This window comes from Protopterus annectens, chromosome 11.part0 (genome assembly GCF_019279795.1).
Source record: "Protopterus annectens isolate FY-2018-M chromosome 11.part0, PAN1.0, whole genome shotgun sequence".
NCBI classification, from domain to species: Eukaryota; Metazoa; Chordata; order Ceratodontiformes; family Protopteridae; genus Protopterus; species Protopterus annectens.
The window spans coordinates 1478541777-1478565889 of record NC_056745.1 but is presented as its reverse complement, the minus strand read 5'-3'; the positions used below and the strand labels follow the sequence as shown (position 1 = coordinate 1478565889).

At 40.8% G+C, this 24113-nt stretch overlaps 1 protein-coding gene across 1 annotated transcript in view; it reads left to right on the top strand.

Moving 5' to 3' along the window:
* Positions 1-24113, top strand: part of PANX2 (pannexin 2) — a 294318-nt gene that overhangs the window by 88001 nt on the left and 182204 nt on the right. The window lies entirely within an intron of this gene.

Genomic DNA, 24113 nt, shown 5'->3' with positions numbered 1-24113 from the left:
TTACTGCTACAGGGTCAGCAGCTGTTTGCTATATGTTGCAACATTGTATCATGCATAAGGTTCCAAGGCAGTGCATTATGGGGGACTTTCATGTATCAGGTGTAGAGGCAGCATGGTATATAACAAAAATGGTCATTATTATTTTATTACGCTATACCTACCATCAGACCATGCAAGTCCCTTATGCCATCGTTAATGGTAGTTCTGATTCTTTTAAGAAATGAATGTATATATTATTCAGAAACTCCTTCCAGTGATCTGTACAAATAGGCTGATTTATACATGGACACAAAAATGTCATAAAACAGAATGCCCAAACTTGTGTAGAAAAAAACAGTATTTAACTGAAACACTCAGTGTTAGCTCACCACTGCTACAGAACAGAACAGAAGGGCAATTGTTTCTAGCGTTGTTGTATTTCTGACTATAAAGAGATTCAGTTATGTCAACCTCTTGCCTCAAGAACCAGAAGCAAATCTTAAAGTAATCAAAATAAAAAGCAGAATCTCGCATTTACTAGAAAATATCTAACATTTCTAACTGAATGTAATACTTACTGGAGTGTGAATAAAATAACATTTTAATGAGGAACAGATGCAAATTCTGAGGCAAAATAAGGGACATTACTGAAAATCTGGGCTATTCAAAATGTCTTTTCTTGGGTTTAGGCTCACTGCAAATAAACGTCCCGTTCAATTACTCGCTCAGATCACTCTTGGGCTGTTACATATTTCATAAGCAATCGGGCACGGCAAAATGAATGCCCCTACTACATTCTAATTTACAGTTTAAAATCAAAAATGTGCAACAAATAACTCTGATATTAGTAGGAATTAGGTGAATGACATTAAAATATGTAGTTAAAATGAATATTCCACCTTTGTGTAAATGAATGTTTTAAATGTCCTTAGACTAGGGTAATGTTTCTTGCTTAATACACCTGTTGGTTGTTTTGCTATTGCTACAATGTATCTGTGATGTCCTTTCATTCTTGTCAGTTACGGTTCATTGTGCATAAATACCTGTTTCCAGATTATTGTGATTTAGTGTCATTCATTATATGACCTGTCGAGATAATCCATTATATAAATTGAGGTTATGTGAATCAGACCAAAATTTTTAAATAAGATTCATAATATAGCATGTGGGTTATTCCAGAGTTTACTGATTTGTAAGTGAAGACATAATGTCTGAGGTAAGACCTGTAGAAGACAATTTGACATAACTTGTTTAGAGTAAGTGAAAATAAGGGTACGACAAAACATTCCTAGAAGGAAAGTACTTTGTTCATTATTATAAATAGTAATAGCGGACAGATACAGGGCTGGATTCTAGAAGAGTTGCTCTCAGTGTAAGTGACTTATTTTGGTGTAAGGCCTATCGATAAAACAGGCTTATCGTGACCAGATTCCAAAACACATACTCTGTCTGCTATCAGTGTGAGCGGTCACTTACACTGAAAGCAAGTCTTTTGGAATCAGGGCCATTGTTTCATCATAAATAATAAAATGTTACAAATGACTTCAAAAAATAAACACATCATTTAATGTGCTAACACATAAACATAAAAAGTAATTTAATTGCTGACAGTCTAGATAAAATTACTAAAGTATTTACAGCTTTGTGTGGCGAGGTAATTGGCCAAGCTGTCCCACTGAGAAAGTATATTATTCAATATAGATTCAGTGTTCAGAGCTATCCAGACCTAACTGTGGTAGAGGGAGGTCCTACTGCTTACCAGTAGGAGTGGTGAGCATTGTACTGCCCATCTAACACTAGAGGAGTGGTTTCCAGCTCTGAAATTTTAATTTTATTGGCCATTTAGGGCTGCTTTATATCCCTTTCAACTTTCTGGCTTAAAAACATGCATTTGCACACTGCAAAGCTAAGGTTAAACTATTCCCGGTGCCAGAAAGTCTGCTCTTCGAATTTTCCTTTAGAACTAGCTAGTTTATCAGCAGTAGCATTAACATCTGTATACCTGTGACTAGCACTTGGTCTGAAACTCGCTAAAAAGCACCAGGAAGCCTTAATTTGTTACAAGCACTCGCCTCTCCTTGGTAATAAGGAGAAAATAGTTGTAGGTACTACACAGCTGACAACTGCAAGTACCTTGCCAAAAAGTAAGGGAAAACAGCTCTTGTACTACACAAAAAAGTACCTAACCAGGCATGTCCAAGGGTCAGCTTCCATGATTTCTCCTGTCCACCTGGTGAATCTGGGCATACTGGGGAAATGCAGCAATTGCCTCATGTACACAGACAACCCTCTCCTCCTACCACCAAACACTACAACCTGCGAGAGGTGCACTTACATAGCCAAACTGGAAGCAAAGCTCTCTCCAGCCAAGACTGTGCTAGACAGCCAAGAGGAGAAGGTTAACACCCACACAACACCTCAAACAACACATAGTCCTTCAAAACAAACACCACCAAAACCCACATATGCAGAGGCTCTTAACATTAACCTGCCCAAGCAACAAGGACCTCTGAAGCTGAAATGCAAACAAACACCACCACCAAACACAAACAAAGCACCACATAGCTGACAACACCAGTGTGCCACCCAACAGCAGCCCCTAAGGCAAGACAACGTACCCAACACTTTAGTCATAGGTGATGTTATAGTCAGGCACACTGATGTCCCACTCACCAGGCTGAACAAGGAGAAAATTAGTCAGCTGCATGTCGGGTGCCAGGATCTGCCACATAATGCATACCCTCAAGTCACTCCACAACAGGTACAAATATGACACTGTCATTGTCCATGTTGGAGTGAATGACTTGAGACATCCCAGGACTACATGAAATGAGACATGGAAGAGCTCTCGGATCATGTAGCCCAGGCAGATATGACCCTAGCCCTGAGTAGCATCCTGCCATCACTCAGAATGATACCACAGTATAAGGACAAAATGATTGACTTCAATAATTGGCTGAGCTTCTGGTGTCATTCAAATCCAGTATCTGTCTGCTTGGGACGACATGATCGACAAACCACGATGCTTTGCCAGAGATGGTTTGCACCTGTCATCCCTGGGATTCAGATTACTGGCTAAGGCTCTTGCCACCCCTATAGTGCCTTTTTTAGGCAAGGTTCAAAGGACGAAACTACCACCGTAATGGGTACAAGCAAGCAAAATATGAAGGTAATGCTACTCAATGCTAGAAGTCTAAGCCTCAAGATGCACTTTCTTGAGGCTCTCCTAAAAATGGAGAACATCGACATCTGTGAAGTAACTGAGACCTGGTTCAAGGCTCCAGAGTGCACCCCTGCAATACCAGGCTACAACTCATACCACACATTTTGGCCACCAAACCAGGACCGAAACACTAAAGGTGAAGGAGTGTCCATATTCACCAAGGATATTCACACCTCCAGGCTGGTTGCCCAACACAATGCATCTGAAATTCTCCAGGTGCAACTAACACTAGGTAAGACTGCAATACAAATTGTAGCTTGCTACAGATCCCCACCATGCCCCAAGATTCTCACTACACTTTTCTAAGCATACTGGAAAATATTAAGCTACAACCAAACACCCTAATACTGGGTGATTTCAACTACCCTGCCATTAACTGGGAAAACTACTCCTGTACCAGCACCTTTGCTCAATGGTTCTTGGAATTCATAAATTCCAATGCCCTAGAGCAACTAATTCATAGTCCCACCAGGGGTACCAGTATTCTAGACTTGGTCATTACTACACCAGTGGTCACCCCCTCGTTGGTCAGATCAGACCATAAGCTAATCACCCTTGACATCCACATCCCACCCCCACCCCCCTTTAAGGAAACCTCAGTAAAAAACTTCTCCAAAGCCAACTTCATGCTTCTCAAGTCAGAAGTAACAAACTTCATGACACCCATGGAGATGGAAACTGGAAGTACAACTGCTGAATCCTACACTAAGGTGCTGTACAAGCACATTCACTCGTGCATGGACAGAACCATCCCAAATAGAACCAGGATGCTGTCCTCTAAAAAAGGAAGCCAGTCTGATGGTCCCCTGCCATAAACAAGCTGTACAACAGAAGGAAAAAATTGTTACAGAAATGGGGAAGAACCCAGGATTCAAAAAACTCCATCACCAGCCTCAACAGAAAGCTGAGATCCCTCATAAAATCTTCCAAAGTTAGTTACAAAAACAAAATTGCCAAAGATTCCAAAGACAACCACAAGGCATTCTATAGTTATGTCTAGAATCTAAATGGCAATGCTCAGATCTGCTCTGAGCTACAGCAGAATGGCACTAGATATACTGATCCCAAGGATATTGCCAATATCCTGGCTGATAGATTCAGTGCCAACTTCACTCCCCTCTTACCTCCTAAAGGGCCCATCTCAATACCGAATGAATGCCAAATTCTGGTAATCACGGTCACTCAGATAAAAAAACTCACTCTCCAAAGCCAAGAATACAGCATCCATGTGACCAGATGACATCCCGGGCTGTGTACTGCATGAACTACAAAATGAACTGGCACCTCACCTATGTGTCAGGTTTAATCATAGCCTCACCTCAGGCTTTGTGCTCACAGAGTGGCGCACAGCTATAGTCATCCAACCCCACAAGAGGGGATCCACTTTGGATCCTGGGAACTACCGTCCCATCAGTCTGATGAGCCTGATCTGCAAGGTCATGGAATGTATTATCATGGAACTTATAAACAAAGACATTGACAACCTTCAAACACTGGACCCCACCCAGTTTGGGTTCGTGAAGGGTAGATCTTGCCTCCTGAACCTGACCGACTTCTTCAACTCAGTCTCCAGAGCCGTGGACAATGGTAAGGTGGTTCACACAGCCTACTTGGACCTCGCCAAGGCTTTTGACACTATCCCCCACTCTAGAATCATAGATAAACTTACTAAACTGGACATTAATCCCAACATCACTTGATGGGTTGCAAACTGGCTTACTGACAGAACACACACTGTAAAAGTAGCTGACTCCAAATCCAGCTGCAGACAAGTGACAAGTGGTGTACTACAGGGTTCTGTCCTGAGACCGCTCCTGTTTGGCATCTACTTCTCTGAAGTACAGGCCAACACTAAGGGACTCTGGCTTACAAAGTTCACAGATGACTGCAAGCTGGGAGCCATTATTGAATCCCCAAATGATGTAGATATAATACAAAAGGGCCTTACCGAAACAGATGCCTGGTGCCAGAGCCATGGGCTCAAGCTAAATGCCAAAGAATGTATAGTTGTCCCCTTTGGGAAAAAACATGTATCTGTGAACTACCACATAGGTGGCAGTACATTAAACACTGAAAGTGTGATAAAAGACCTAGGGACACAGGTGGACAGTGGTCTTACCTTTGATAACCACATAGCCACAACAGTTAGAAAATCCTTCTACATGGCACACCTCATCACTAAGGGGTTTTCATCCAGGAAAAAGGAGGTCATTGTCCCTCTGTACTCATACCTCATTAGACCCATTATAGAATACAATGCCCCATTTGGTATGTACCTCACAAGACATCTGCAACAACTAGAAAGGCAGCAGAAATACCACACAAAAAAATCACAGGCCTAAAGCAGATGCCTTATGCTGACTGTCTAAAGAAACTCCAGCTATACTCTGTCGCATATCACCTACTCAGAGGCGATCTCTGCCTAACATACAAGGCCATGTCAATCCCAGAGTTGTTGGACATGCTACACTTAAAGAAATCCCAATCCCTCTGAGCCACACGCTCCAGGGATCTTAACTTTGTCATCATGATGAATAGAACATGCTGGAGGGATAGGTTCCTGACCCAGAGTCTCTCCATACTCTGGAATAGGCTGCCCATACATGTCAAGCAGAGTGCCTCTTTGGCCCTCTTCAAGAGGAACCTTGATGATTGGATGGGAGATAGTAAATTCACCCCAGGGATCACGTCAGTCACCCTGCTAGACAGGGGTCCAGGGAAGTAAATATTTGTGGAAAGCAATAGCCAGGGAATCATTATGGGTAGGCTTGTATAGGCCCTAGGGCCAATAGCCTAGTACCTACCTATGAGCCCATAAGGGGTCTCTGTAGCTTGAACTCATTTGTGGATGGATGCAGCAAAACCTCTGTAATCCCTTTCCTTGGAATAATTAATCCATGGTCATTCACACATTATTGCTGAGTCAAGAATGCTTTTATCCTACAGGCTATCCACAATGATCAAAATAAGTATTTTTGCAGGTATCAGGTTCCCATGTACCTTCAAAATTATATATCCTAATTCAATGGTTGCATAGGAATGGGTAAAGAAGAAACTCTCCATTAAAGAACACAGACTCATGATACAAGCTGTCAGCTCCTTGCTAAACTAAGAGTGAATACCTGCTTGTCGGTAATGTTTCTATCCAGAACTAAGGAGGGGACAGGCTTCACCATTTATGACTTCTTATATGCACCAGGCATAAAATAAGTATCAAAAGCTGGGTTTGTATGACAGACTGCACCCACATTAACTGAGCATAAAATGTTACTTCATTTAAGGTTTGGAGGTACTACTCAACAGCATGAGACGCCTGCAGCTTAATTATACTCCTGGAAGTGCTATGCCCAGTCAGGCAGCTGATTTGTTCATAATACAGCAATGACAGCCAGCAACTTCCAAACTGCAGTCTGTATCCTAGCAACTGTAACATTTATTACCCTGTTCAAATTAGTTAGCATGTTGTATTTGTTTTGATATAATTTGGCCCCTGCGGAGTCTGCATGTTGTCCCTGCAGTCATGCGGGTTTCATCCAGGTGCTCCAGTTTCCTTCCACATTCAAAAGACATGCAGTAGATGGACTGGACACTCAAAATTAGCCATAGGTGTGAGTGTGTGTGTGCAGGTGAATGGTACGGATGAACTACTGCGGCAGGGGCTAGCCACCTGGCAGTGTAAACCTTGGCTTGAGATGATAGTTACTGTTGAAAATGACACCCTGACCCCATTTGCAAAATGGGAAAAGGGGTTGAGGATCGATGGATGGATGGATGGATGGATGGATGGATGGATGGATGGATGGATGGATGGATGGATGGATGGATGGATGGATGGATGGATGGGTGGGTGGGTGGGCAGATGAATGGAAAGATGGATAACGTTAATTTGCCTTTTCAACATATACAGACAGCATTCACTGACTGCTTATGAGAGATTGTTCTCCCTAATAAATCGACTACTTTCTCTTCACTAGGTCCTTACATTCCCTTTCTGAGCTTTGATTCTTGACCACTGTACCTTTATAGTGATTAAAATGTTCTTATTATACAATGACCCCCCCACTAATATTCCAAAACGTGCACGCTGATTGGTCAGCATGCACGTTGCAAATCAGAGTTATAGTAATGGAAAAAGGTCCGGTTGCCCAGACTTTTTCCATTAGTATTACTCTTTTTTTTTTTTTTTTTTTACAGCAATGGAGAATGCAAGATCTCGGTTGCGTGTTACAACCTGTCTCGCCATGTTAAACGAGTTTAACATAGCGAGACAGCTTTTAAAAAAAGCAACGGAGCATCTCCGTTGCTTTTTTTAAAGTTGTCTCGCTATGTTAAATGGGTTTAACCTAGCGAGACAGCTTTAAAAAAAGCAACAGAGATTCTCCGTTGCTTTTTTTAAAGCTGTCTCGCTATGTTAAACTCGTTTAACATAGTGAGATAGGCTGTAAAAAGCAACGGAGATCTTGCTTTCTCCGTTGCTTTTGCCCACAGCTCTGATGTACTGCATAAATATACGCATGCGCAGTACATCAGAACTGCTGCAGAATACCCAGACAGCTGCGGAAGGGCAGCAAGGAGGCATTATACAATGCCATTATTTAAGAAAAGTAATTATTTTTTCTTAAATAATGTCATTGTATAAAAGCAATAACCCACTTCTGGGTGTGGGTAATGCTGGATTTACCCACGGTTGGCTTTGTTTGGCCACTTGGGCTTCGCCCTCGTGACCAAACCACACCAACCGTGGGTAAATCCAGCATTACCCACACCAAGGCGTGGGTTATTGCTATATTATACTCCACTGTTACCTTAAAGAGTATGTCAGCAACAGTTGCATAATCATGCCTTTCCTTTGTTTAGATTGTTTTCTGTCTGGATAGGCACTGCTTACTGTCCCATGTTTCTCACATCAGACTCTGCCAGTTAACAGACAGACCAACATATCTTTGTCCCTTCTCTAGCTGAACTACTTGCCCTCTGTATTAGAATTTAGCCTGCTTTCCTGTATCCACTTCAGATCTTCCTCTCCAGTGCTCAGCTGTCTGTGTGCCCTTCAGTCTTCATTCCTGCATCTGTGTGCAAATCACTACCTCTATATTGTTTGGGTTTCTCTTTTGCTATATATGCCTACTAGTTCTTATTTGGTTTACATATATATATATATATATATATATATATATATATATATATATATATATATATATATATATTTATTTATTTGTGTTTTCTCAAATAACTCTCCCTCTTTACTCTCTTTCACACATACCAGTCACTTTCTACCACCATCCAGTTATTTCCATAATTTGGTGAAACCAGCGGCTAGTTATACTTCAGATCTCACCTCCTTGTAGCCTTAGTATCATCTCCCACCACTGCTCTGCCATTATTGCCCCTCCTTCCTGCAATGCTTCACTCTCAGTAACCCCAGTTTTTATCTTCAGTCCTAGGTGTACTTCAGTTAATATTGTATTATTTTTACTAGACAGGAGGACTGAATGATGAAGACCCCTCTTTTCATCCTTTAACTTCATACTAAAAAATGACAATGAATACAGTGCAGTTAATATAGTCATAACATAGTGATAAAATACATGATGAATGCAGAATGTATGCACAGTCTTGGGTTATATCTGAACTGCACAGCTTACCATATAACTGACACTGTGCTGCTCTGCTTTGTTCATGCAGTCAGTTAAGGCCATTTCATTTCCTCTCTTATTGCCCCCGCCTGTAGTGCCACTGTCTTTGGGACATCACTACCACCAGAGGAGGAAGGAAGTGACAATTACAAGCTTCTCCCTGCAAAGCAGGATGTTTCCACTTTATTTTATATGCCCATAAAAGTTACAGATAAAGGCAGCCTCTGCTGCTCCTCTTTTATGAACTTTACCTCAGTCTTGTTTGAGGACACTTGAGGCACACAGAGCCTTGTGGTGTCCGTCTTATTAGATGGCATTTAGTCTTATAAGAAACCCATTTTGATTTCTCATCTAATCCATCCATACTGTTACAGACAAGGACTTAAAAATCATTCAGCTAAATGTCCACGGTGAGATGAACAAGACACTTGATATCCAAATTTCGGTCAGCTTACACAAACCTAACAATGCAACCACCAATGATTTTTAGATGAAGTCTAGAACATTCTGAGGCCATTGCATCAAAAATATTTTTTTTCAGATAGCATCAATTTGTAAAAAAAAGAGTTAAGAATTCCTTCCTTAGGTAACAAATAGGCTTCAGGCCTTGGTAAATGATATTCTTGCCCAAGGTATTTCTGAAAGAGAAATTTGTTTTATGCCACTGGCAGATAAAAGTGCAAAATCACTTTTTCTGTGGTGCATTATGTCAACTTGTCGTCAGTGAGAGTTCATCATGCACTAGCTTTATTGTATCCACAAAGGGCTTAACTTGGCAGTGCAAATAAGCTTCAGCAAATCATTTCCCTGCCCGCCAGGAAGACTAGCCTACTAAAATGACTGCTGGACAACCATCCACATTATTTTGCAGCAGGAAATTTAATGCCTATTTGAGTACATAACCTTTGTAACTGAAGAAACTTTATCAAAAAGCTACTATCTCAGAGTTTCCATGATGATATCATATGTTCTATCTCAGAGTTTCCATGATAATATCATATGTTCTATCTCAGAGTTTCCATGATGATACCATATGTTCTATCTCAGAGTTTCCATGATGATATCATATGTTCTGTCTCAGAGTTTCCATGATGATATCATATGTTCTATCTCAGAGTTTCCATGATGATATCATATGTTCTATCTCAGAGTTTCCATGATGATATCATATGTTCTATCTCAGAGTTTCCATGATGATATCATATGTTCTGCGCACATGACAGCTGCTGTCATCACATTGGGTTTCAGCCTTTTGCTTCCTTCCATCACAAGTAAAAGGATCTCCGGACTTCAAGCACTATCAGCTGGCGTGTCTTCTGGGTGGAGTCTGCAGGAACTCTCTCTCTGCTTGCAGTGGTTTTCTCTGGATATTCTAGTTTCCTCCCACATTCCAAAGTCACTGGACACTCTAAACTGGCTGTAGATATGAGTGTGAATGCGTGCATGTGTGTGTTATTGAAAAACATCTGCAGCCAGGCAAGCCACCCGATGGTGTGAAAATTGGCTCTAGATGACTGCCTCGGTTGAAGTGCCATTCTGACTCCATGTGCAAAAATGTAAATAAAGAATTTAGGGCTGGATAGATGGCTTCTACCCATTAATAAAATTATTCCATCTTTTAGTGACAAGTGCACTGAACAACTTTGTTACTCTAAGGAGAAAGAGATATGAATGGTGATTTCAGATAAATACAGCACAACACACATTCCCTGTAACTTCCCCTGCAAAATAAGGCATCTCGACTATTCACCAAGATTGGCAGTTTTTAGTAAAAATAACTTCCTGTTCAGTGACCTGTAGTTATTTACAGAAATGTGGAAGGCTTACCCTCCTCTTTGGGATTTTGGAGAGCTTTGCCCCTTAATAAAATATTTTGTATTTGCAAAAATGAAAACTAGCAAAGGACAGAATTCCAAGAAAACAAAAATGGATAACATTTTATTATAAAAACTGTTCTACCCATAAACTTTCACAAGAAGACTGTGTTGAACCTGTTTTACAGTAAAGTACCATTAATTATTCTTTCCTTGAAGATGAGTTTCTTGTTGGTTTAGACTTCAATCTCTATGTTCTGGTTCAGAATTCGTCTGTTTGAGTTACTTTGTTGCCTTTGTATTTACAAAGCTCACCATTCATTTCTATCTCTATGTTCTGGTTCAGAATTCGTCTGTTTGAGTTACTTTGTTGCCTTTGTATTTACAAAGCTCACCATTCATTTCTATCTCTATGTTCTGGTTCAGAATTCGTCTGTTTGAGTTACTTTGTTGCCTTTGTATTTACAAAGCTCACCATTCATTTTGTATTTTGACTTATTGATGAGAGTTTCTATAAACACAAATTTATTAACTGAGTTTTGTTAAAAACTATATTAGTATCAAAGGTGCCTAATCCAATGATGTTTATTGATATGGCTGAGCTGAATAAAACCTGGGCTACCTTTCAGTTTTGTGAGGGCACCCACCGACACCAAGTATATTACCAGCTATGCAAAGCCAGAGTAAGATAAAGCAGAGATGCACTCTTCTTGTCCAAATGTTCCAATATTTGTATTGACCCCAGGGTATTTTGGAACGGTATAAAGATTCCCCTGAAGAAGAGCTCAACATATCTTTCCCTAATGAGTTCAGAAACCACATATAACATTTTCCACAATCTCTTCCAGGGTTTCTGCATTCCCTTGCTTAACTTACCCCCCCCCCCCCTTCTTGACTGTCTCTTCTCTCACTTCCATATTCTATTTACATTTGTTGTCAGACAGTCACTCCACACAGACAAAAGTTCCTGATGGTTTACCTTCTAAATTCCTAAATGTTTTTGATGGCATGGTTGTAGTCCCAATGACTGTACTTGTCAATGACTCCTTTACAGAAGGAGTTATTTCTAAGTTTTAGTAAGATATATTAATTGAATTCATTCACAAGGATAACCTTGATGAAGATGAAATGTTACCAGACAGTTTTTAGACAGCTCTATTCCAAAGGTAGTTAGTTGAAAAGTTGGTTCAAAAGCTGTTTTTTTACCTTAATTCTGTATGAAACATGGAGTAAACAGTGACTTATTTAAATGGCAGACTTTGTTATTATCAAAATGGACAAAAAAAGTATATTTTGCATGGTGCTCTAACATATCCGAGGTGTTTGGGACATAAAACACATACTCCTGCTACTGAACAAGCCCTAGGAACTAGCCATCCATGCAATGGATTGCTGGCTTGATACTTTTTTGAAGGTGTGGAGGATCAGGTGGCAAACTGTAGTGTCTGATCCTTGGGGTATCAGTACAGACAAGCCTCAGTAGTCAATAACAGACTCCTTTGTGTTCAGCGTCCTTGTGATAGACAAGAGAGACAGTGTTAATATCATTCTTGTGTGGTACGTGGATGATGGTACAGTTGTGTTATTGTGTTTTACTCATCAGTTGCCTCAAACGTTTTACAGACTCACCACTCAGGACTTACTGAACTGGAAGTTCATCTGGCAGCCTTCAGTCATATATTACATACTGCCCAGGCTTAGGAAATGATGTCTGATGGAAAATAATAGGCTGTAATAGGACATCCCTGGTTAAAATAACTATACAGATTCATTCGAGCTGGGCCCACAACCAAAGCTATGGACTTCAAAAACTAGCATCTCAGTATTTCTGTTCAAGTAAATACAGTTGGTGAAAATCCAGTAGAAAGTTTATTTGACTTCATAAACTCAAATACTACCTCATGTAGGAGATCAAACATATTACTGACAGAGGAACATTCTTCATTTTCGTCTTTGCAGGATCTGTTCCCACCTCCAGGTAACAGGAGAAAGTGCATAACTGAATTCTACCTACCACAAAACCGGGCTGTAGGTAAGGACAGCATTTTTGTCCACTGCAGTGTTCTTTCCTGCCTCAAATGACTGCTGAGCAGATCAACTGTTCTTACTTCTAGTTATGCAAACCACTCAGCTTTTAACATATGGAACCTCAAAGGCAGCTTGTCAGCTTTATCTCCACCTGCAGTTTTGACCATTCAACACCCTCCAAGCACGTCTCAGCATGCATAGAATTAAGCATATCCTGGAGGAAATCATTTGTCTAGATGTTGGCTATTTGCTCATCATTCATGGCGATAAAGTCTTGGCGCCAAAGATTTAGAACTCTTTCCCTACAGAAACAAGGGCAAGCATTTCTCTGGTATCCTTATCTATGAAATTAAAAATAAACCACCTTTTATTTGTTTATTTATTTATTTAACATTTGTTGATTGGGAAAGTCCGACTAGGACAGAAGCTATTTTCAGCAGAGGCCTGGGGAGAAACGTTCCAAACGCATGTCTTTGGAATGTGGAAGGAAACCGGAGCACCCGGAGGAAACCCACACAAACACAGGGAGGACATGGAGACTCTGCACAGAAGCCACTCCAGCTGAGAATCGAACTGGAGAACCTCTTGCTGAGAGGTGACAACTTAAAACACTGCATCACTGTGCCACCCTTTTTAGCTACAAAAATTGTACTTGCATAGGCATTACCTAAACCCCATTGCGCATTCTTATACCCATAAGTCCCACCAGATCTCTCGTCCTTCCTCTCTTCTTCTGTTTTAGACCTTCTAATTCCATCACCTTGTACCTTCTTTGCTTTGATAATGGCCATCTTTTTCACACTGCACATGGCTTCTTCTCTGCCATAGCTTTCTTCTGTATCTAATTGCCACAGTGTATTCTGCTGTGCAGATTCATGTATATATTGCATTAATACTACATCTTTATATCATTTACAGCAACCTGTTCAGGTATGTTAGCTGTGCTTTAGATAATTACCATGTTCTTATACTTTACTGCCATCCTAAAGCTCCTGCCAAATCCCTTGCCACCGTTTCATCTTCTCCTTCTCAGCCATGACTTGCTGAATTATTAGGCTTACCCTTGCAGTTGCTACCTTTACCTGTAACTTTGTGACTTATGTTGTAGCATACATTGACTGTTCTACACACTATTTCTTTATTATTTTTGTAATTTTTATTTATATTTTAGCATTGGCATTTTCTTTTTAACTGACATGGGACCTCTAAATAAAGGCACACTTACATTTGTAAACTGTTACTAAATCTGTTCTGCATATTGTATATTGCACACTGGTTAATATATGTTTTTGTGGAATGTGTCTCCTCAGGTATTCCCGGAAGATAGATCTTGACCCTGCATGGAATCTAGGTATTTACTAAAAAAATCAACCAAATACTTTAACAGAAAACTCCAACAATACCTTCAAAATAAATGCTTCTTTTCATTGTATTTTTGTTTTCTGAGATATTTTAATGCATGAGAATTACTTCATGATTTTCAACAAAATGGCAAACACAGGACCTGCCATATTAAATAAAATCTTGTTTTAGTGCTTTATTCTCCCTTTCCCAGTATCCATTTCAAGTCCCCCTTTATATGAGCCATGCAAGGCATAAGGAAGGCAACAAAAGTTGGACAAATTCAGCTTTGCTGAAAAGGAAATCCTGATACAGGTACTCAGAAGCCATAGGTAGCACCTGCTGAGGAAGTGGGATGCTGACTGGGTGATTTCAACTACCCTGCCATTAACTGGGAAAACTACTCGGGTACTAACTCCTTTTCCCAACGGTTCTTGGAATTCATAAATTCCAATGCCCTGGATCAACTAATCCATTGTCCCACCAGGGGCTCCAATATCCTAGACCTGGTCATTACCAACATGGGAGATAGATGCTCCACACCAGTGGTCACCCCCTCATTGGTCAGGTCTGACCATAAGCAAATCACCCTTGATATCCACATCCCACCCCCACCCCCCAGTAAGGAAACCTCCTTAAAAAACTTCTCCAAAGCCAACTTCATGCTACTGAAGTCAGAAGTGACAAACTTCATGACACCCATGCAGACGGGATCTGAAAGTTCGACTGCAGAATCTTACACTAAGGCACTGTATGAGCACATCCACTCGTGCATGAATCATGCTATCCCAAATAGAACCAAGATGCTCTCCTCCAAAAAAGGAAGCCAATATGGTGGTCCCTGCTATAAACAAACTATACAACAGAAGGAAGAAACTGTTGCAGAAAAGAGGAAAATCCCAGGATGCAAAAAACTCCCTCATCAGCCTCAGTAAGAAGCTGAGATCCCTCATAAAATCCTCAAAAGCTAGTTACGAAAATAAAATTGCCAAAGATTCCAAAGACAACCACAAGGCATTCTATAACTATGTCACGAATCTAAATGGCAATGCTCAGATCTGCTCTGAGCTTCAACAGAATGGCATTAAATATACTGATCCCAAGGATATTGCCAATATCCTGGCAGATTGATTTAGTGCGAACTTCACCGCCTCTCACCCCCAAAAGATTGCCAAATTCCGGTAATCACAGCCACACAGGTAGAAGCCACACTCTGCAAAGCTAAGAATATAGCATCCATGGGACCAGATGACATCCCAGGCTGTGTACTACATGAACTACAAAATGAACTGGCACCTCACCTAAGTGTCATGTTTAATCATAGCCTCACCTCAGGCTTCATGCCCACTGAGTGGCGCACAGCTGCAGTTATCCCACTCCACAAGGGGGGATCCATCTTGGATCCCGGGAACTACCGTCCCATCAGTCTGATGAGCCTGATCTGCAAGGGCATGGAACACATTATCATGGAACTTATAATCAAAGACATTGGCAACCTTCAAACACTGGACCCCACCAGTTTGGGTTTGTGAAGGGCCGATCTTGTCTCCTGAACCTGATTGACTTCTTCGAATCAGACTCCAGAGCTGTGGACGAGGGTAAGGTGGTCCAAACAGCCTATCTGGACCTCATCAAGACCTTCAACACCATCCCCTACTCTGGAATCATAGATAAACTTATTAAGCTGGGCATAAATCCCTACATCACTCGATGGGTTGCCAACTGGCTTACTGACAGAACCCAGACTGTAAAATTAGCCGACTCCAAATCCAGCTCCAGACAAGTGACAAGTGGAGTACCTCAGGGTTCAGCCCTGGGACCACTCTTGTTTGGCATCTACTTCTCTGAAGTACAGGCCAACACTAAGGGACTCTTTCTAACAAAGTTCGCAGATGACTGCAAACTGGGAGCCATTACTGAATCCCCAAATGATGTGGATATTCTACAAAAGGGCCTTACAGAAACAGATGCCTGGTCTCACTTTCGATAACCACATCACCACAACAGTCAGGAAACCCTTCTATGTGGCACACCCCATCACTAAGGGCTTTTCATCCAGAAAAAAGGAGGTCATTGTCCCACTGTACTCATCCCTCATTAGACCCATTATAGAGTATAATGCCCTGTTTGGTATGTACCTCACAAGACATCTGCAACAGCTGGAAAGGCCACAGAAATACCTCACTAAAAGAATCACAGACCTAAAGTAGATGCCATATGCTGACCGTCTAAAAAAACTCCAGCTATACTCTGTGGCATATGGTCTACTCAGAGGCGATCTCTGCTTAACATACAAGGCCATGTCAAACCCTGAGCTGTTGGACTTGCTCCACTTAAAGAAATCCCAATCCCTCAGAGCCACACACTCCAGGGATCTAAACCTTGTCATCACAATGAACAAAACATCCTGAAGGGATAGGTTCCTGACCCAGAGACTCCCCATACCCTGGAATAGACTGCCCATACATGTCAAGCAGAGTGCCTCCTTGGCCCTCTTCAAAAGGAACCTTGATGAATGGATGGGAGATAGGAAATTCACCCTGGGGATCATGTCAGTCACCCTGCTAGACAGGGGTCCAGAGAAGTAAATATTGTGGGAAGAAATATCCAGGGAATGGTTATGGCTAGGCTTGTATAGGCCCTAGGGCCAATAGCCTAGTACCAGCCTATGAACCTATGAACCTGACGAGCCATTAAGGGATGAGCTGTGGTAGACAGTCATCCATGACATTAATGCAATGGGTGGTAGCACAATGCCCAGCAATGTAGTAAGTGTATCACAAATATGCCGCACTGTGTCAAAGCAAAGTCACATTCCATAGCTGGGAGGGGGGTAGAAGGGTAACAGAGCCAGAGGAGGTTCTGCTATCCATTCAGGGAGACAATGATACTGGGATCATCTTTGGTGAATTGGACACTGACATCAGGATGGAACAGATCCACAAATCATGGTGAATGATGTACCAGGTTAGTAATAGTTATAGCAGATTGCCAAGAAGTTGCAGAGAAGACATGGACAGTAGGATGACCACACTATGGAATGCTTATGTTTTGTCATAGGAATATCAGGTATGCAGGTGAATCAGGCAGTTGAGGTAGGTTAGGAGTGCAGGGGTATATTTTGCATGGTCACCCTTTGCATGCATGCATCAGGGCCACACTCATGTCAGAGGTATCACAGCTACTCATTCTTACTCTGGAGTGTCTGTTTCACATCTGCAGGCTAGACCACTTTGACAGTGACACCTGCAGAGGCTGGAGCAGAAAAATGTACAACTGATCCCAATAAAATGACTAATTTATCAGCTATGGTTACTTATATGACTTTAGAGTCATTTTCACAGGCACATCCATTAGAACACTGTGCAGATAAATTGAACTGGTCACCTGTCCGGTTATTCTGCCTTATATCAGATGTTCATTGCTAAAGTTCTTTCAGCTATATGCAGTCTGCTGCACGTTTTGGGTAATTTTCTGCAGTGTATTTTTCCAGCATGAATATACGGGATATAACATTATTTTCATATACAGTATGGCAATTGTCATATAAAAGGTAGAAAATATAATGAAAACAACCACGTGTACAAGAAAAGTCTGCTGTGTGACACAGATATGAATAAACTGTAAGCTGAGGTTCATTGAATACTCCTCTGTTTGTTTGATAGCAGTTGTTAATTGGGGCACAGCACTTATCTATCCAAAAGTAAAGTGCATCCTTAAGAAATAGTGACGGGCAAAAATGGTGCATCTTATTACGTTAGTTAATCCAGCTGGGCATTGAAAGATTAGTCAAGCAAGCAAAACTAATTTTTGTCAAGCTATATGAAAGCGATTTACTTAGAAGTCATTCCTTGGATAGAAATGTTGATTTTGTAGAAAGTAATACAAGATTAAGTACCATTTTAATGTATACATTCAAACAGAAATCAATCTGTGGTGATGCAATAGGCAAAGAGCTGTTTTATGTGGGTCATCTGAATGTGATTGTGAACCATCTGTTTTTGCTTTAGGGCGTTACTATAAATAAAACTATGTGAAATTTTTGAAAACTGATTAAAAATCTCTTGGGTCACGCACCTTACTGGATGATTCTGTTTTGTGAATAATTAAACACCTTATTTTTATTTTAAACATAACTCATGACATACTTTAATAGACTGCATTTGGCTGATATCATTTCTGGGCTGACAAGTTCCTACCTCTGAACTAGGGTCACACTGGGTTCTCCATGCTTGTCGCTTGTCTGTGTCTTGTCTTCAGTTTAGTCAGAACTGCTGTTCCTTGGGGATTTCAATGTCAGCATGAATACATTTACTAGGCCTGCCTGTGATACAATTTCCACATTCTCCGTTTTTCAAATTATTTCAGTCCTGATGCATTAAATGCATGTTTCATGACCTATTCCTTGACAGGATGGCTTATTATACATCCTTTATTAATGTTAACTCTTAGAGTAATATTTTGCTTAGTTATACAGAGAGATGAAGCCCGGACCTCACCCTAGATGACATCGAATTATTTAATGTCTCCCACACAATGGAGAGGGATGTTATTATATGGCCAGTGTCTTGCCCACTCTGGAGGAGGGAGATGATTTCAGTTGCTGGATTACTGCCACCTGCTGGACAGTGGGTAGAGCAGCAGTAGAAAAGGACTGATATGTCAGCAGTGGCTTATGAAGGAGACAATGGTGGGGAAACTCGATGTGAACACAGAAGCTCATGGATGTTCAAGCCCAGGAAAGTAGTCACCTTGTGCTTAGCATCGTCTGGATATTAGGGCAACATGTGAAAAAGCCAAACCAGCTGTAGATGATATCTTGTCTGCTTCCTGAATGTCACCCTCCACTTTCCTGACTTAGAAGAATTTTTATTTAACATTTGTTTACCAGGAAATTCTGATTGGGACCAAATTCATTTTCAGCAGAGGCCTGGGAGAAATGCTCCAGACACATGTCTTTGGAATGTGGGAGGAAACCGGAACACCTGGAGGAAACTTATGCAAATGCAGGGAAGACATGCAGACTCTGCTCAGAAGACACCCCAGCCGAGAATTCAACCAGAGAATCTCTTGTTGGGAGGCGACAATGCTAAGTGCTGCACCAGTGCGCCATCCATAGGCCTTTAAAAGACAAACTGTACCTGTGAATTGAGAAATGTGCAGTGTTTACTAGCCTTGGAGTGCAGGGGGAACAGAAGGGTTAATCTATACTGATTCAAACATAAAATTAAACGGCACCGTCGGGTGTACGATTTAACACTCGGTTTATTGAAATATGGTTAAAAATGTTTGCACTAAGCACTCGCACCCTTCCTTATCGCAGGGCTTCTTCAAAGTAGTGCAAGTGTTTTTAACTATATTTCAATAAACCGGGTGTCGAGTTTTATACCTGGCACTGGTGTTTTATTTTATTTTTGATTCTGAGTGTATGCACTCTTTCGGGGTGTTTTTTTACAATTTATTTAATTTGTACTGATAGTTAAGGCTGGCAGGACCAGAAGAGAGTTCCAGGTTATACCTCACAACATTTATAAGCATTCCAGTCTTATAATGTTATAAGATGGATGGATGTAAAAGGGAGGGATTGTATTTTCATATCACTGCTCCTTTTTGCAGAGTAGAGTTAATTGAGGTGGTTTGGGAACCTTGGGATGATGAACCATGACAGCCGCTCATGGGAGATAGACCATGAATGGTCCACAGCAAGTAGGGCCCTGGGACAGATCCAGGATATGTTTGAAGAATTATATCTCTCAGCTTGCACTGGAATGCCTGGGAATGCCACAGAAGATGCTGCTGGGGAGATGGAAGTCCGATCTACACTTCTCAGTTTGTTACAAATACAATCGTCAACATGGAAGCAGGTTAGAAGATGGCTGGCCAGATGAAAATCTTATGGCCCATTTATTCCACTCTCCAACTAACTGCACTGGACTGACCAAATAAGGTTGAAGAGGTCTTCATCTTTATGGATGAGAAAAAGAAATACCATCTTTTGTCAGAGTATTTTTCTTTGAAGTGCCATCAGCCATTTATCTAGACAGTCGCTCTTACCTTACCTTACCTTTGAGTAAAGGGAGCAGGTCATATTAAACACTCAATGAGTGAGCTACCTTTTCAAGAGGAACACAGAGTAATGTCATGACAGGACAGAGAGGAGAAAAAAAAACACTGTCACTCTCCATGTACAATGGCCAACAGCAGAGCATTTTTCAGGGGAACTTCACCCCTGTACCCCTCACATGGGGGAATTGTGCCTCCCACACCCCTGCTAGCTTGCTAGTAATGTAGACTATCTCCATGATTAATCTCAAGGATCGCTTAGTTTCAGCCTTTAAATACAATTGGGGGTGTGTTGATTTATGCCTGACATCTAAGGTTTCAGCAGGGATATCAGGCTTAAATCAACACACCAGTGATTGTATTTAAAGGCTGACATGAAGCAGTCCTCATTCTCTTTAATGTACTGAAAATTATACAGTTTATGAAACACCATTTATAGTTTTATTGTTAAACATGAAAATATGTGTCAACACAAACCAAGCAGCCTGAAAGGAACCTCTTGTCATGGGACTGACGAAGGTGCTGCTGCTGTTTGTCTCGGATATAGGCATTTCAACGTACAGAGTTATCTGTAGAAATAAAGAGGAAACATACGTTTGCACTTGCATTATAATGTACTAGTGTGTAGACTATTATCTTGTAAAAAGGGAGAGTTTTTGATGAATAATATACTATTGTATTTGCTGTTAAGAAGGTGAAGTTATATGCATATATATATACACACACACACACATATATATATATATATGTGTGTGTGTGTGTGTGTGTGTGCATGTGTGTGAATATTTGTGCATGTCTTTGTCTTGCTACAAGCACATAGGTATATGCTGCCTAAAATTAGTATTAGCACATTTCATTTAGCTTAATTGCTGATGACTATTTATACATACATTCATAGGCTCCTAGGTAAGTACTAGGCTAGCTGCCCTTTGGGGACATTTTAAGCCCAGCCAATTTCTCTCTGGTACTCGAATTAACGTATCCCGTTTCATTAGAGATTAACCTTACCCATCCCATGATTGATAATTATATATTACCCATAATGCACATTACTGGGATCATACTATAGATTTGAGAAGACCTATGCATGGGATAAAGCATTTAGGAGCTGCCTCTGTCTATTAGTAGTAAAGGGGGCAGTCCTGGGGTAAATTCTCTGGTTTTCATCCATAGCTCCAAGTTACGCTTGAATATGGACAGGGATGAACTGTGTTTTATCTGGCTGAGGAGTCTATTCATTGGTTCATAGTTTCATTGTTAGTAATATGCTAACTGCCCTTTTAGTCCATTTTAACCCTAGCCTGTTACCCGATATGAGAATCAAACTCTGCACCTTGTGTCTCTAAGTTAAATACCCTAACCCTTATGCCAACCTTTCACCAGTAGAGTAGCGGTATCCTCTGTGAGATATAACTGTCCCTCCAAACCATTCTGTTGATGTTGAGGAAGAGGTTTGAATCCCTAGACTGAGTATTTCTGATGCCATTTGATTTGCTGATGTGTTGTAAATCTATCATTAATGGGTTGTAGGATGCCGTGTATGTCATACAGAGGTAACCTCTTAGCAATCTGTAGGATACTGAACATAGAGACAGAGCTTTGAGTTGGTTCCTGTAGGACATATTGTTTAGGCCTTGTATCCTTTCAGTAAGGTATTTATATGGGAGTTCCAGTTGTTGCATGTGTCTGGACAGATACATGCCAAAGGGGGCATTATATTCAATGACTGGCCTAATGAAGTCTAAGTAAAGGTGATAATGACATCTGTTGTTCCAGACACAATCACTTTATTTATAAGCTTAAACGTCAATATATAATTACTATACCATGAAGTCATTAACACAGTTTTAGTTAATGGGAGGAGCAATCATAAAGCCGTTTATGTCATAAGAGTGCGCAGTTTGGTAGCTAATCAGTCCAGTTTCTGGGCAGGCCTAAGCATATGTGAAAATGTTATGTACTTAAAGTTTATCTTTTCACCATTATATAAACTCAGAATAAATGCAGAAGGAAAATAAATTAATGAATGTGTTGGACTGCAAGTCAAAAATACAAATGTAACGTATGAAACCAAGTCTTCAACATTTTATATATGTGTGGGGTGGGTGTGGGGGTTCAGAGAACATATGCACAATGTGTATCATTTTCTGTTTGGGTAGACCCAAATTAAGATGATTCTGTCACCTGAGCGTAGCTCAGTGAGACAGTCTGGGATCTTGTGCCCCAGAATTGTGATTAGGAACAAACTGCTGGGTCAGTGCGAACTGCATAAATAGGCTCTTGGTACACTGCTGTTATATTCAGCTGTTATGATGCACATCAGACTCTGGGCAGGGGGTTTACTGTCTGCAACATTAAGTCCGAGAATGACGGGCATTAACTTGGATCTGTGGAAAACCATTAGTCCTGGAAGTAACGGGATGAGGAGCCATGGATAACAGCAGCTGCACTAGGCAATATGGAACTGGGGTTCCAGGAAATGGGGATGCCATGGGAAGCAGAAAATGGGATAGTGCTATGTAGTACCCTGAAGGGTACCAGTGAGTCCTTTGTCTAGGCGGGAATTTCACCAAAGGCTAGCTTTCCATCCAAGAGTGATTTTGGTTCAAATTGTGGCTTAATATAAAAAAGAAACTGTCTCTGTTGGAGTTATTGTGACCAGGGAGATGAATTACAATAAAAAAGAAACCAGTAATGGTGGACCATCAATTCTAGGTGGCTACTTTACTGCAATGGATGCACTTTTTAGCACCTATAAAGCAGTGTCAGCAAAGTAGAATTCAATGCATCTTCGTTTTCAGTTGTTCGTAAGGTGTTTTTACCTCCTGCATATGAATATTCACCTCAGCTTAGCTGGTGATGAATACTTTGCAAGGTTTTCTTTGGATATTCGATGATGTGACTGAGGAATATCTGTTGGAGGAAACAAACAATATACTAATGTCCTAAAACTGTTAAAGTAGACCAAAGCTGAGCAGAAGAGGAAGTCAAAGATGAATATGCTACCGTGTTTACATACTCATTGGGGTGTACACACAGGCAGCAACTGATTGTCAGGCAGCAGCTGAATGTGCTAAAAAACAAAAGAAAGAATATAAGGTGAAGGACCAGGTGAGAAGGCAAGAAATGTGGAAAAAACATATAGTTGCAAGTATAGAAAACTTCTGGAAGAGCCTCATGTTGATCAAGAATGAACGCAGGAATGGTTAAGGAGAGGTGAATTCACATCAAGAAATGAAAGATTAATATTGGCAGCCCAAGATAGTGGGCTACGTACATGCTGGTTTACTAAGTTCAATGGAACATGTGGGAGAATCAGACAAATGTAGGTTTTGTGGAACCGAATTGGAAACAGTCACACACCTTATTGCTGGTTGCGACTCTCTAATGGCAGAGGGACTGTATACTGAAAGGCATAATAATGTGGCGAGACTGTTACACTGGAGATTGTGCAAACATTATGGTACTGAAGTGGCTGAAAAACACTGGAAACATGAGCCACAGAGAATCATAGAAAATGATGAAATTTACATCACATGGGTTCACCCAATACCAACAGTCCAAAAGATAGATGCTAGAAAACTGGATATAGTGGTCCAAGAAAAATAGACAAAAGTAGCATTGATCATTGAAATTGCCACACCTAGTGACTATAGTGTCTTGCATACAGAGAGACACAAAGTCATAAAATACCTTGATCTGCAGGCAGAAATGAGAGCCATGTGGAAGAAAGATACCCAGACAGTTTGAATAGTAGTAGGAGCAACTGGTCTTATAAAAAAGAATTTACAATCGTATTTAGATATGTTACCAGTTCATGTAACACCGTACGAATTGCAGAAGGAGTCATTACTGGGTACATTGCAGGTGCTGCAAAGAGCACTTTTGGTTAACATCAAAGAGTGAAAAAATACTAATTTCATGAACTTTAATCGTACTTTGACTTAGGAATGGGGTCCATTCCCGTCATGGTATTAGAAACCCAAAAGACTTGGAGAAATTAAAAACTCCGGAAGGAAAATTTTCTTT